The sequence below is a fragment of the Lithobates pipiens genome, unplaced genomic scaffold (genome assembly GCF_037356315.1).
Source record: "Lithobates pipiens isolate NorthernLeopardFrog02 unplaced genomic scaffold, aLitPip1_a1.2 Scaffold_3, whole genome shotgun sequence".
NCBI classification, from domain to species: Eukaryota; Metazoa; Chordata; class Amphibia; order Anura; family Ranidae; genus Lithobates; species Lithobates pipiens.
Genome location: NW_027507790.1, coordinates 120,268,832 through 120,282,816, shown reverse-complemented (window position 1 = coordinate 120,282,816; position 13,985 = coordinate 120,268,832).

The window sequence follows — 13,985 nt, the reverse complement described above, 5'->3', positions numbered from 1 at the left end:
TGCCACAGCAAAAAATAAATGGAATGGGGCAACACTGCAACTGCATGCAATGCACATGGCTGCAGCACAGAGGGTCAGAGACTTAAAATGGGAAATATCACCTCGTCAATGCCTATCAAATGCCATCTGAAAACTGCATTGCCAACCCTGGATAGCCCCACTAATGCCACGTACACACGACCGGACTTTCTGGCAGACTAGGTCCGAAGGGATTAGTCCGTCGGACAATCCGATTGTGTGTGGGCTAGTCCGATAGTGTTTCGAAAAATAAATCGGACAGAGCTAGAAATAGAACATATTTCAAATCTATCCGACAGATTCAATTCTGATGGACTAAAATTAGGAAAACTGTTCGTTTGTGTGCTGGTCCCACAGACCATATACGACGCAAGGGAAGCTGTTGGCTACAGGCTATTGAACTTCCTTGTTTAGTCCATCATGTTCAAAATGAACGGACTTTCGAATGGACTTAGTCCGTTCGTGTTTGGCCAAGTTTGTTTGTTCGGAAAGTCCGCCAGAAACTCCGCCGAAAGTCCGTCGGGAAGACCGTCGGACCTAGCCTGCCAGAAAGTCCGGTCGTGTGTACGCGGCTTAACAGTCCTCCACAGACTGACACCAGTGATGCAGTGAATGAGTTTTTCCCCACTAACACTGATGAAATGCCATTGTTTTTCTTATCAACACCGCTGACACAGAGACATTTTTTTTTCTTCCAGTGACACCACCAACACAGGGACTTTTTTTTCCTTTCACCACTGTCAGCCCCTTGTACACAGATTTTAAACTCTTCAGTCTATTGCAATATATTACAACTATTGGTACTATTTCAGCAAATGCCACAAACATTTTTGCTTCATATGCTGCTATTAGCCCCATTCCCTCCACCAGGGTGAGGAGGGTGCAGTTTGCTATCTTTGCCCTGGACGCTGGGTGACCTTGTCCCAGCAATGATTAAGTCAGCAACATTATTGGCAATGTCTGTGTTACTTATTTGGCAAATGGAAACGTTAAGACCCATTTCACACTGGGGCCACAGCCCTGCTAGTGGCAGAAATGTGCCGATTAAACGAGCTGCACTTTATCGCTGTTTAAGCATAGCTTTTTGGCTGCTAGCAGGGTCATTTTAACCCAAAAAAAGGGGTTAAAAACTACAGTTTTGTGGCGCTTTGAAAGCGCTACCTACTCATTGCAACGGGAAGGGCGTTTTGGGAGCGCTGTATACAGCGCTCCCAACCCTGCCCCAAAGATGCTGCTTGCAGGACTTTTTTTCCCATCCCGCATATTTCCCTTCAATCCTGCCCCATAGTCCCAACAGGAAGTGAAAGGAAATCCCTTCAAAATGAGGGAATACCCGTGAACAAGCATGGTTCTTTTCATGTGAAACGCGTCAACTGATCATTTCTTATGGTTATTCCTGTGTTCATTGAATATACAAAAAATATTCTTAAAAATGGACTTATGAATGGCCAGCCCTGCATAAGATATATTACTACTTCCTGCCTGACCACTATACATACAGTATGTGGCTGGATGGGAAGTGTCGTTCTGGGAGGACAGAAAGGTATGTTCTCCATGACTGCACTCTGTGATCACTGTGTCCCTCTAAAATATTACAGTGATCACAGTTATGCCCTGTACACACGGTCGAACATTCCAACAACAAAATCCGTCTGATTTTTGTCAGACGGATTTTGGCCCAAACTTGTCTTGCATACACATGGTTGCACAAAGTTGTCGGAAAAATCTGATCGTTCAGAACAAGGTGACGTCCAACACATACGACAGGACTATAAAGAGACCAGTAGCCAATAGCTTTCGTCTCGTAATTTATTCTGAGCATGCGTGGCACTTTGTGCATACAGCGCTCCCAACCCTGCCCCAAAGATGCTGCTTGCAGGACTTTTTTTCCCATCCCGCATATTTCCCTTCAATCCTGCCCCATAGTCACAACAGGAAGTGAAAGGAAATCCCTTCAAAATGAGGGAATACCCGTGAACAAGCATGGTTCTTTTCATGTGAAACGCGTCAACTGATCATTTCTTATGGTTATTCCTGTGTTCATTGAATATACAAAAAATATTCTTAAAAATGGACTTATGAATGGCCAGCCCTGCATAAGATATATTACTACTTCCTGCCTGACCACTATACATACAGTATGTGGCTGGATGGGAAGTGTCGTTCTGGGAGGACAGAAAGGTATGTTCTCCATGACTGCACTCTGTGATCACTGTGTCCCTCTAAAATATTACAGTGATCACAGTTATGCCCTGTACACACGGTCGAACATTCCAACAACAAAATCCGTCTGATTTTTGTCAGACGGATTTTGGCCCAAACTTGTCTTGCATACACATGGTTGCACAAAGTTGTCGGAAAAATCTGATCGTTCAGAACAAGGTGACGTCCAACACATACGACAGGACTATAAAGAGACCAGTAGCCAATAGCTTTCGTCTCGTAATTTATTCTGAGCATGCGTGGCACTTTGTGCATCGGAATTATCCACACATGATCGAAATTTAAATGATCAGATTTTGTTGTTGGAAAATTTTAAATCCAGATCTCAAACTTTGTGTGTCAGAGATTCCGACGAAAAAAGACAGATGGAGCCCACACACGATTTCCGACAACACAGTCCGATCGCACATTTTCCGTCGGAAAGCCTGACCGTGTGTACAGGGCATAGCGGTTTTGGCCCTGTACCAGGTGATCACTTTGGCCAATCACAACAATCATAGTAGTACTCAATACTCAATACTCTATATGGCTGCCAAACACAATCACTGCTTACACAGTCATTGCAGTCATCATGTCTGTATAAGCAATCACAGTGTAAAAAAAAAATAGGATGATCACTGCCACAGGAGTACAATGTCACTGCTCTGGTGACAGTATTTAAAAAATAATTGTAAAAAGAAACGTGTGTGTGTGTGTGTGTCTGTGTCTATATATATATATATATATATATATATATATATATACACTATATTACCAAAAGAATTGAGAGGCCTGCCTCTACACGCACATGAACTTTGAGGGCAGAGTCTTAGTCTGTAGGGTTGAGTATTGAGTTGGCCCACCGTTTGCAGCTATAACGGCTTCAACTCTTCTGGGAAGGCTGTTGATAAGGTTTAGGAGTGTGTCTATGGCAGTGTTTCTCAACTCCAGTCCTCAAGGCGCCCCAACAGATCATGTTTTCAGGATTAATTACTAAGGCAGTGAAACTGATCAAATCACCTGTGCAAAATAATAGAAAGCCTGAAAACATGACCAGTTGGGGCGCCTTGAGGACTGGAGCTGAGAAACCCTGGTCTAATGAAATGTTTGATTATTCTTCCAAAAGCGCATTTGTGTGGTCAACAAGAAGGCCTGGCTCGCAGCTTCTGCTCTAATTCATCCCAAAGGTGTTCTATCAGGTTTAAGGTCAGGACTCTGTGCAGGTCAGTCAAGTTCCTCCACCCCAAACTGACTCATCCATGTCTTTATGGACCTTGCTTTGTGCACTGGTGCTCAGTCAGGTTGGAACAGGAAGGGGCCATCCCCAAACTGTTCTCACAAAATTGGCCTTAAGAGTTCCCCTCACTGAAACTAAGGGGCCAAGCCCAACCCCTGAAAAACAACCCCACATCATAACCCCCTTCACAAAATTATTTGGACCAGTGCACAAAGCATGGTTCATAAAGACATGGATGGCATCATGGGGGATGTGGGTGCTTTACATTTTTTATTTATTTTATTCTAAATATTTGTTTACACTTTTTATTTTTTTATTCAACTTTATTGCTATTATAAGGGGTGATAACTTTTGGCTGTGACAGGTACTCTTTGTGGAAAGATCAGCAGTTTATTAGATCCCTAAACCCCTCTTTCTCCCTCCAAGGCATCCGATTAAACAGAGATCTGTTTGATTGGCTGCTTCCCTGACTGTACCGGCCAAGACAACACAGAACTGAAACTGAAAGTGAGGAAATCCTTATCTATTCATTCATCACTGAAGAGACTGGGTAACAGATGTGCCTCTGTTTTCTCAGTAGGCAGCCAGTCCAACTGTTTACACTGGTCCTAGACTCCTTGTGGAAGGGGAGCACCCAGCAACAGTAGCAGGTGGGGGGGCCCTATCTGAGCCCTGTAAAATTGACTTGGTGGCTGTAGAGCTGCTCGGATTATGTTTACCTGAAAGCTGAGGGATGGCTGAAGTCATGATCCTAGTATAACCACTTGCTCCTGATGCCGTATATATACGTTCTAAAGACAGCAAGTGTAAAACCACGGATAGAGACCATCAGTAATAATTTTAATTCTTGGTGGGTAATGAGTAAACACTGAGGCTTGGTTCACATCTATGCAAACTGGATGCATTTTTAAGTGTGTAACCATGTGAATCGGATCGGCTTTCAATGAAGCCAGTTCACACATGTGCGGGGCAGCCGCGGTGAGGTTTATAAAGAGTCCTGTGCAATTTTGGGTCTGGTTCAGGTGCAATTTCAGGTAAAGATTTGCACCTAAATCGGTGAACAGAACTGCACCAGACTCCCATACTGAAACCGCGGCCGCACTTGTGTGAACCAAGTTAAAAAATAAATAAATGTCTCTTGTATCATGTAATTATCAAGGATATATGATAAAACTAAGAGTAAGCAAGAAAAAAAAGGGCTTTATCTGCAATTCCTGCTGCCGATCTAATGGTATCTCACTACATTCTGTAAATACTAAGATCATTCCTGTTGAGTATACTCCACCAAAAAAAAAACCAAAAAAACACTGTGCATATGTCTTCTGTACACCAAACTGAAAAGTTTAGAAATGGCAACCATCTTAAAAAAAAAAAAATGAATTCTCATTTTCTTTAAGACTCCCCACAGGTGCAGGTAATCTATATCAATACAAAGCTCTTGAGATATCCTGTTATTTAGCTTAGATTCAATTTTTGCTTTACAGGTTTAAACACCTTCAAAGTGATCCATGAATGCATGTTTAAACCATAAAATTTTAAATGCTGTACATCTGCATTCTGGTTGAGCACAGTTTAAAATACAGCAGCTGGCAGAAGCCAATATCTCACTGCGACTGCCAAGAACTCCAGTCACTGGTGTGTTTCAGGCAGCGGTTTATTGCAGCAGTAAGTAAAGAATGCATGTTGCTTCCATACTTCTAGCTGATTGGTTTTCTGTTGACTGAATTTGTGTTTATTCCACTTGTGCTTTTGTTATATTTATTTGACAAGCTCTTACACAACATCTCTTTTAAAAACATATCAAAATATTTTAATGGCCAATGCTAGATGTCTAAATGTGTAAATCTGTGAAAGATGTTAAATGGCAGCCCCAACTGAGCTAGGTTCATACATACTTAACACTGAACGAATTATACCAAAAGCATTAAATTTATTGAATTATAATTGTTTTTTGCATTGTTTTAAAGAATGACAGTTTTTAAGCTTGGCAATAATAACAGATATCAATATAAAGTAGTAATACAATTTAAATATAAACTGGCTGATATTAAAATCCATGGAAACATTTACAGATAAAATTCAACATATATACAGTATATGAATGGATGAATACATTTATGATTACTGGGAGATGTATTGTACTTAATTTAGCTATCCCACTAAAAAAGATGCAGGCACATCTCTATCTCACAGCTACACCGGCACAGAGCTTAATGGGGCTGAGAATATTCATTTAGAAAATGAAACTGTTGGTGGCAATGCTCACCCATCCTCATAAGTGACTTGTCTCTGATGAGTCAAATGCCTCGGTAGTTCTGGAAGCTGCACACTCAGGATCCTATGAGACCCTCCACGATCTCCTTTACAGGGGTCTGAGAGTCAGTCCCTTACTATGTGGGCAGTTATTAAGGCCTGGCATGTTGTTATTATTAAACCAAATATAGTTCAGTGTAAAAGGTCCCCATCCATGCCGCTATGATTTAATCCCATGTTACCAGAATTCCATTCCTTATTCGATCCCGGTCTATCGCATGCCAAAGGAGTTAGATACCTTGCACACATTTGTGACAGGAGTGCACTATTTATATTTGACAGGTTGAAGAATACATTTACACTGTCTAATGCATTAATTTTCTGATTACTGCAACTCTGACATGCATATGCTTCCCAATTTGAATCCTCTCCATTTAGATTGGAGCAGGATGATTTGGAGGTTCTCACAAAAAAACACTATCTGCAATCTACAAGTCACTACTACCTTCAGAATGTAGCACCCTCTACCAATAGGTAGGTGCTAGTAAGGTTTTTTTTTACTAGGTCATCCAGCACAGGCAAATTTAGGCAGGCCTATACTGCAAGCTAGGCCTATCTGTTTTGATCTGGGGGCTGGGAGTGGTCAAAGTAGCAGTGGATGTGACCACCTGCACTTCAGTTCTGAGGCACCTCCCCTGCTTCCAGGGAGGATATTCTGGAAGATGGGGTGGGCCTGGAACTGGAGTGGCCGACAGCGTGTGTGTGAGCCCTGACCAACCCCCAATTGGTATTGGCAGGGGATGGGCCTCATATATAAGCTGAGGTGATATGCCACTGGGGGGGAGAAGTCGGCCAAGTGAAGTGAGGAATGGTATGTTAGACAGCAGCAGGAGGCCATCCCCATCTGGGGGGGTGCACCAATCGCAGGAGAAGGCCCGGGGAGAGCTGTGAGCAAACATTGCCTCTACACGGTCATTGGCAATGTCTCTGTCACCACACGGTTGATGGCAGGGAACTCCTGGAGCAGAAGGGCAGGTGAAGCTGTCGGTATGCATGGTCCAGTCAAGTTCCTCATCAAGGACTCTTGGAAGGTTGGAGGTGGAGGGCTGGAGGTGGCAAGGAGTCTGTGAGGGAACTATGCCTTTACATGCTCATTAGCAGAGTCTGCATCAAACACACGGTGGATGATGGGGAGTCCTGAATCAGAGAAGAGACTGTGGGGATCTGTGTCAAGTCGATGTGGCCTGCTGAAACATGATTTATAAGTTGGGCTGGCTGGGAACAGTAGTCCATTATCCTAAAGACTGCTTTTAACCTACTAGGCCTCCGGGGAGAGGTACTGCAGGCCTCAGGCTTGGTAGCAGAACGCAACCAGAGCCTGTCTAGGGGTTTATTCAGAGTGGGCCCCTATCAATTAAAAGAAGAGGATGTGACATGTCTTTGAATTAGTAAAAACATGTTTTGTGCAGTAGGAGAAGTCTGTACAGGAAGAAATACGTTTTGGGCAGGAGGGTAAAGAGATCTAAGACCATAATTTTTAAATGGTCAAAAGTAATGTCTCTGTCCTTCACACGGTGATGCTAAGAGAACTCTTAGATGTAATAGTCTGCTGAGGTTGAGCAGAAGAGGAGCAACAGTCTGCATGGAGATGCAGGAGGAGATTTGCACCTAATTCAATTTGCACATTCAATCTTCTGGCTCTAATTTTATCAAAGTATACTAAAATCCTAAAAATAAGATGGCAATGACTTATTCTATGGGCATCCCATATTCCAATCCCTATCCAAGTTATACCCCCCAATTAACCCCCCTGACGGTATTCCCGAGTCTGACTCGGGGTGGATTTTTTATACCAAGAGCGGTATCCCCGAGTCAGACTCGGGACTGCATCGCTGGATCCAGGAGGAGGTTTACTTACCTTCTCCCTCGGATCCAGCGTTGTCTCCCCGCTGTACGAGCGAGCCGTGTCTCGCTCGATGCATTACATCGCCGATCTCCGTGCCCTGCGAGCGTTGCGACTCACGGGCACGGAGATCGGCGCCAAATTCAAAAAGTGAAACAAACAGTAAACATACAGTATAATGTAATCTTACAGATTACATTGCTGTATGTAAATATTTCACATCCCCTTTGTCCCTAGTGGTCTGCCCAGTGTCCTGCATGCAGTTTTATATAATAAAAACTGTTCTTTATGCCTGGAAACTGGAGATTGTCCATAGCAACCAAAACTGTCACTGTACATCAAAAATAATTTTAGACCAGCTAGAAAACAGCGATAATAAATTAGAATCACTCGTAGAATTGAGCGATAGCGATTTGTGGGGAGATCCGTCATCAAATACTGAAAAGTAATGACAGTGACAATTCTGCAACTGAGCAAATTTCAGTGTTTTTGATTTGATTACATTATTGAATAATTTTTATTATTGTTATATTATTATTTGGTACAATTATTTATAATTATTTATTATATTATAATTTATGATTTCATTTTTCAAACTTTATCATACCCGGGATGTCTGCTAGACTCTGGTTTGGACAGATTTAAGAGAGTTATTCCTAAGAATTACAGGACTACAATATAAAACGCCAAATTTTCATGCAAAATAATGGTACCACTTTTAGCACCTAAAATCCGAAATAATCGTACCGCCAGGGAGGTTAAACAACAAAAAAAAAACTCGCAAAAGACTGTTCATTGTCTCTGGAAATGATGTATGAAGTCTGGCAGTGGGGTAATTTGACAGATTGTTTGTTACTAGCTGCAACACCAAGGCTACACGTTCATGAGGGTCTAGATGCCCTGCTTACTGTGTGGTGCTCAGAGGAGAAGCACTTGCACAATGAAGGCTGGGAGGATCTCTGGTACAGCCGATTCCAAGCATTAATATTGACTAAAGACAGGTTGATCAAATTTAAAATAGTGCACAGAATTTATTTTACACCACAAAGACTACATCGTATCAACCCTTGTTGCTCTTCTCACTATTGGAGTTGTTCTAGTGACCCTGCAGGATTTGCCCATATCTTTTGAGAGTGCATTCAGATTAGTAGTCTCCTGGGGTTAGTTGACTCTTTTCTCGTTAATAGGACGATGCATACTCTATTGGGTCTCTTATTATTTAATGCCAGGAAGACAATAGTATTCAAGGGCAAACCAGCCACGGCCCCTACTTTGTTCTTCTGGAAGTGTCCAATCAATAGGGTTGCACCCTTATACAAAGCTACTTATTTGTCTCAGGGTTGCCCTAAAAAATTTGAGGTCTGGCACTTGTGGACAGACTCAGAATATACAGCTGATGATCAGGAGCCCAAAGACTGAATCCATTCACCCCCGATATTGTTTAGCCTAAGATATATAAGGTTTTACTCATTTGTAGTGCTATAAGTCACTGATCGCCGCCATTATGGATGAGCCGAACACCCCCCGGTTCGGTTCACACCAAAACATACCTAACAGCCAAAAAATTTGGAAGAACACACGAACACCGTTAAAGTCTATGGAACACAAACATGAAAAATCAAAAGTGCTCATTTTAAAGGCTTATATGCAAGTTATTGCCATAAAAAGTGTTTGAGAACTGATGCTTTTTCAGGAGCAATGATTTTTTTAACGCTTAAAGTGAAACAATAAAAATGAAATATTCCTTTAAATATCATGCCTGGGGGTGTCTATAGTATGCCTGTAAAGTGGCACATTTTTCCTGTGGTTAGAACAGTATCACGGCTGTAATGAATTGCAGGTCTCGGCAATATAGATAAAACTCATGGGGTCCACTACCAGGTCCTTTGGGTGAATATGAATATGAATAGGTCCTTATGAATATTAAGGGGAACCCCGAACCAAAATGTAAAAGAAAAATTGCGTGGGGTCCACTTAAAATCCATACCAGGCCCTTCAGATTTGATATGGAAATTAAAGGGGACCCTGCTCCAAATTTAAAAAAATATGGCGTAGGGACCCCCTCAAAATCCATTCCAGACCTTTCAGGTCTGGTATGGATTTTAAGGGGAATCATTCACCAAAATAAAAAAATGGCGTAGGGCCCTTCCAAATTTCAAACCAGACCATTACCAGAGCATGACGTAAATTGGTGACCCCATACCCTTCTGAAGCCCCGTGGTGTTTACAACACCGGGTGGTCCTGCCCTCAGCTATATGAGAACTGTCACCCAGAAGAAGCGTCATTCGGTTGGAGCCTCCCATGGAGGCGGAACAGTTGTGACTTTTTTTCTTTTCTTTTCTGGTCAGTCGGGCGGCGTGAATTTACATTTCTGGACATTTTTAAGGAAAAATTGTCATTTAAAATGTAATTTTGCTGCAGTATTGTTCTAAACATAGTCATACCACTTTAACGGCATACTATAGACACCAGTGCTCATCTGTGCCACAAATATGCCCCATCAGTGCTCATCCATGCCACATCAGTGCACATCCATGTCACATTCATGCCACGTCATTACTAATTTGTGCCATATTCATACCATATCAGTACTCATCCATGCCACATCCATGCCACATCAGTTTTCATCCGTGCCACATCCATGCCACTACAGTGCCCATAAGTGCCATTACAGTGCCCATCAGTGTCTCACAAAAGTGTAATAGGTAGTCAAATTAGCTGTGTAATCTATGCTCCTAGAATGCCTGATGTTGCTTCCAGCATGTTGGGCCTCTGTATGTGGCCTGACTGTGTAAAAGTTTCACACATGCAGTATGGCCATACTCAGAAGGAGTAGCAGACTGTATTTTGGGGTGTAATTTTTGTTATGTACATGCTGAGTGTTAGAACTATCTTATACATGGACTACTTTGTGTAAAAGAAAATGTGTTTTCATTTTCTTTCCACATTTTCCAAAAACTTGTGGAAAAAAATGACATGTTCAAAAGACTTATTATGACAGATAGAATATACGTTGGGGTGTTTGCGTTACAAAAAAGGGTAATTTTTTGGGAGTTTCCATTGTTCTTGTGTTCCAAGGCCTTCAAAAGTGTAAGATGTAGTCAAGAAATGTAAATGTGTAATTGATGTCCTTAGAAAGCCTTATGGTGCTCCCTGCATGTTGGGCCTCTGTATGTGGCCAGGCTGTGAAAAATTCTCTATGTGGTATTGAGAAGTAGTAGAATGTATTTTGGGGTGTAATCTGTGGTATGCATATGCTGTCTGCGAGAAAAAGGTTGTTATAACAATTTTGTGACAAAAAAAAGAAAATAAAATCTTAATTTTGCAAAGAATTGTGGGAAAAATTAAAAACTTCAAAAACTCACCATGCCTCATACTAAATACCTTGGAATGTCTACTTTAAAAAGGGGTCATTTGGGGGGTATTTGTACTTTCCTGTGCTTGTTAGTATCTCAAGAAATGAGATAGGCCTTCAGTGCATCAGGTGTGATCAATTTTCAGAGACTGACACCATATTTTGTAGACTCTAAAACGTTCACAAAGACCAAATAATATAAACTTATTTTGGTTATTTTTACCAAAGATATGTAGCAGTATACATTTTGGCCAAAATGTATGTAGAAAAATTACTAATTTACAAAATGTTATGCCAAAACAAAGAAAAATGCACTTTTTTCATTTATAGCGCAAAAAATAAAAAACCCAGTGGTGATCAAATACCACCAAAAGAAGAAGATCTTTGTGTGAAGCTCTTTGTGTGGAAAAAAAGAACAAAAATGTCATATGGGTACAATGTTGCATGACTGAATAATTGTCATTCAAAGTGTAAGAACATGTGAGAAATTGGTCTGGTTAGGAAGGGGGTATAAGTGCCCAGTGGGCAAGTGGTTAAAATAGCAGGGCATAAAGTAAAAGAAGAATTTGTTTTTAAGAGGTCTTAGGAGGCATTTACCAAGGTATAGACATTTCCTACAGTTTATATTCCAATGGCTATTTGGCTACAGACTTTTTTTTTACAACAATCCCAAAGTAAAATTTAAACCACAACATGGGAGGAGCATCATAAATATCCATGACACCTCATGCAATAAAGGTTTTTGCCAAAAGTAATCTACAACCACATGAGTTCAAAATTCTGAGACAAAATTGACCCATTGGAATACGGCTTTCAGCCACAAGTTGGCACCACCAAGAGCATTACCACAATGAGAACAAAGCAAATCAGATCAACAAGCAGCAGTAAACACATCTACTATGCTTTATTGACTTTTGTCAAGCAACACATTCATGATAAATAAAAAAGAGTTATGAAGATGGATACCAAACATGCACATGCATTAACAATAGAATGCTCCAAGGATCTGCCTCCATTGCTGTTCATAACCTATACAGATGATATTTTCAAGGTAATTATGAAGGTCCTGAAATTCTTGCAAATGAATCCAAGATCATACAGAAAATAAGCTAAGCATATGCAACTACTTACCTAATGAAATAGCAGGAAAGGGCTAGGAAGTCTCCATCCAAATAAATACTTAAAGACAAAATATGTGGTTCTAAAGACACAAAGAACTGCAACTAATGCTTGAAAATAAAAGAATCGACTAACTTCCAATACCTTACTTTCACACTGATCCGTAGCAAAAACTCTGTAAAAATGCATATAGGTTTTTGCCACATTTTTACTGCATTTTTACAGTGTTTACGGTCTGCTTTTGACAGGACATATGACTCAAAAAACACATCAAAAACTCAACTGCTGGTGCATTTTTGATATGTTTTGCAGTGTTTTCTATGCATTTCAATGAAAAGGTGTGTTTTTGATGCTTTTTTTGAAAAGAAAAATGGATCAATGTGGAAATATCCTTATCCAGCACATCAAAGAGAAGACCACAAGTGAATTTGCACTAAGGTCTGAAAGATTTGTTTCTGCATATACCTTCCTGCCATCAATAACATGCAGTGCAGTACAGGCTGACCCATTTCTGAGGTCAATATCACTCTTTCAGAGGGGATGTTGTCCCCAGAAATTAGCAAACCTGTATTGCACTACATATTGATGGCAGGAAGGTCCATGTGAGTAAAGATCTATTAGGTATTGATGTAGAAGAACTTGTGGTCTGCACATAGAAGTGTGGGAGGATTATATGACAGAACCCAGCCCTATATCGATTGGTCATCAACCCAATTCAGTTTATATCATCAATAAAAAAGGGAAAGTAAGGGTTGTTCAAGGATAGCCCATCAGTATCAAAATTACAGTGAATTTATAAAAACGTATATATTTTATTACAAAAAGTGATTCAAAATATAAAAAGTCATAATAATCACAGATCCAAAAGGATATCAACATCTATAGATATTTTGGCATAGTGGTAGCAAATGTCAATTGTCATCTATCCAAAAAGTCAACATATTTTGTGGTCGTTAAAGCTTTCTCAGGACTTCACATTTTCAAATGACAGATGCCTTATTACATGTAGATGCATTTATCTCATCAACATTATGTATCCTATATCCTGCAAAACATATGCATAAGCACATCTAAGACCTGCTACCAATAGGACTAAACTAGATATCTATGATATCAATGTCAGGCATAACATACTAACTGTACTGAGGAGTGGTGGAAAAAAATACATAGTCAAACTATCAACCAGCAGAAAAAAAGGTCCTTAACCCCTTTGTGCCTGTACTATAGCTGAAAGATTGCTACAACATGGGCCTTAATTTCCTGGAGGGCATCTATTTAAATCCTCCCGCGCATGAGCTGCCTGTGCACCCCCCGTGGGCCGCGTGTGCGGGCTCTGTGATAAGCGAGTTAATGAGACTCGGTTGATCATAGATCGCAGTAAAAGGATGATCTCGCCCCTTACCACCTGATCAGCTGTCAGCCGATGAGGTGTTGCCCTTAAATTGAATGTTCATTTCTCTACCATAAGCCGTCTCCAAAGAATTTTTAGAGAATTTGGCAGTACATCCAACCGGACTAACTCCAGCCCAAGACCTCCACATCCAACATCTTCACCTCCAAGATCATCTGAGACCAGCCACCCGGACAGCTGCTGCAACAATTGGTTTGCATAACCAAAGCATTTCTGCTCAAACTGTCAGAAACCATCTCAGGGAAGCTCATCTGCATGCTCATGATCCTAATCAGGGTCTCAATCTGACTGCAGTTCATCATCATAACCGATTTGAGTGGGCGAATGCTCACATTTGATGGAGTCTGGCACTTTGGAGAGGTGTTCTCTTCATGGATGAATCCCGGTTTTCACTGTAATGAACAGATGGCAGACAGTGTATACGGCGTCGTGTGGGTGAGCGGTTTGCTGATGTCAACGTTGTGGATTGAGTGGCCCATGGTGGCG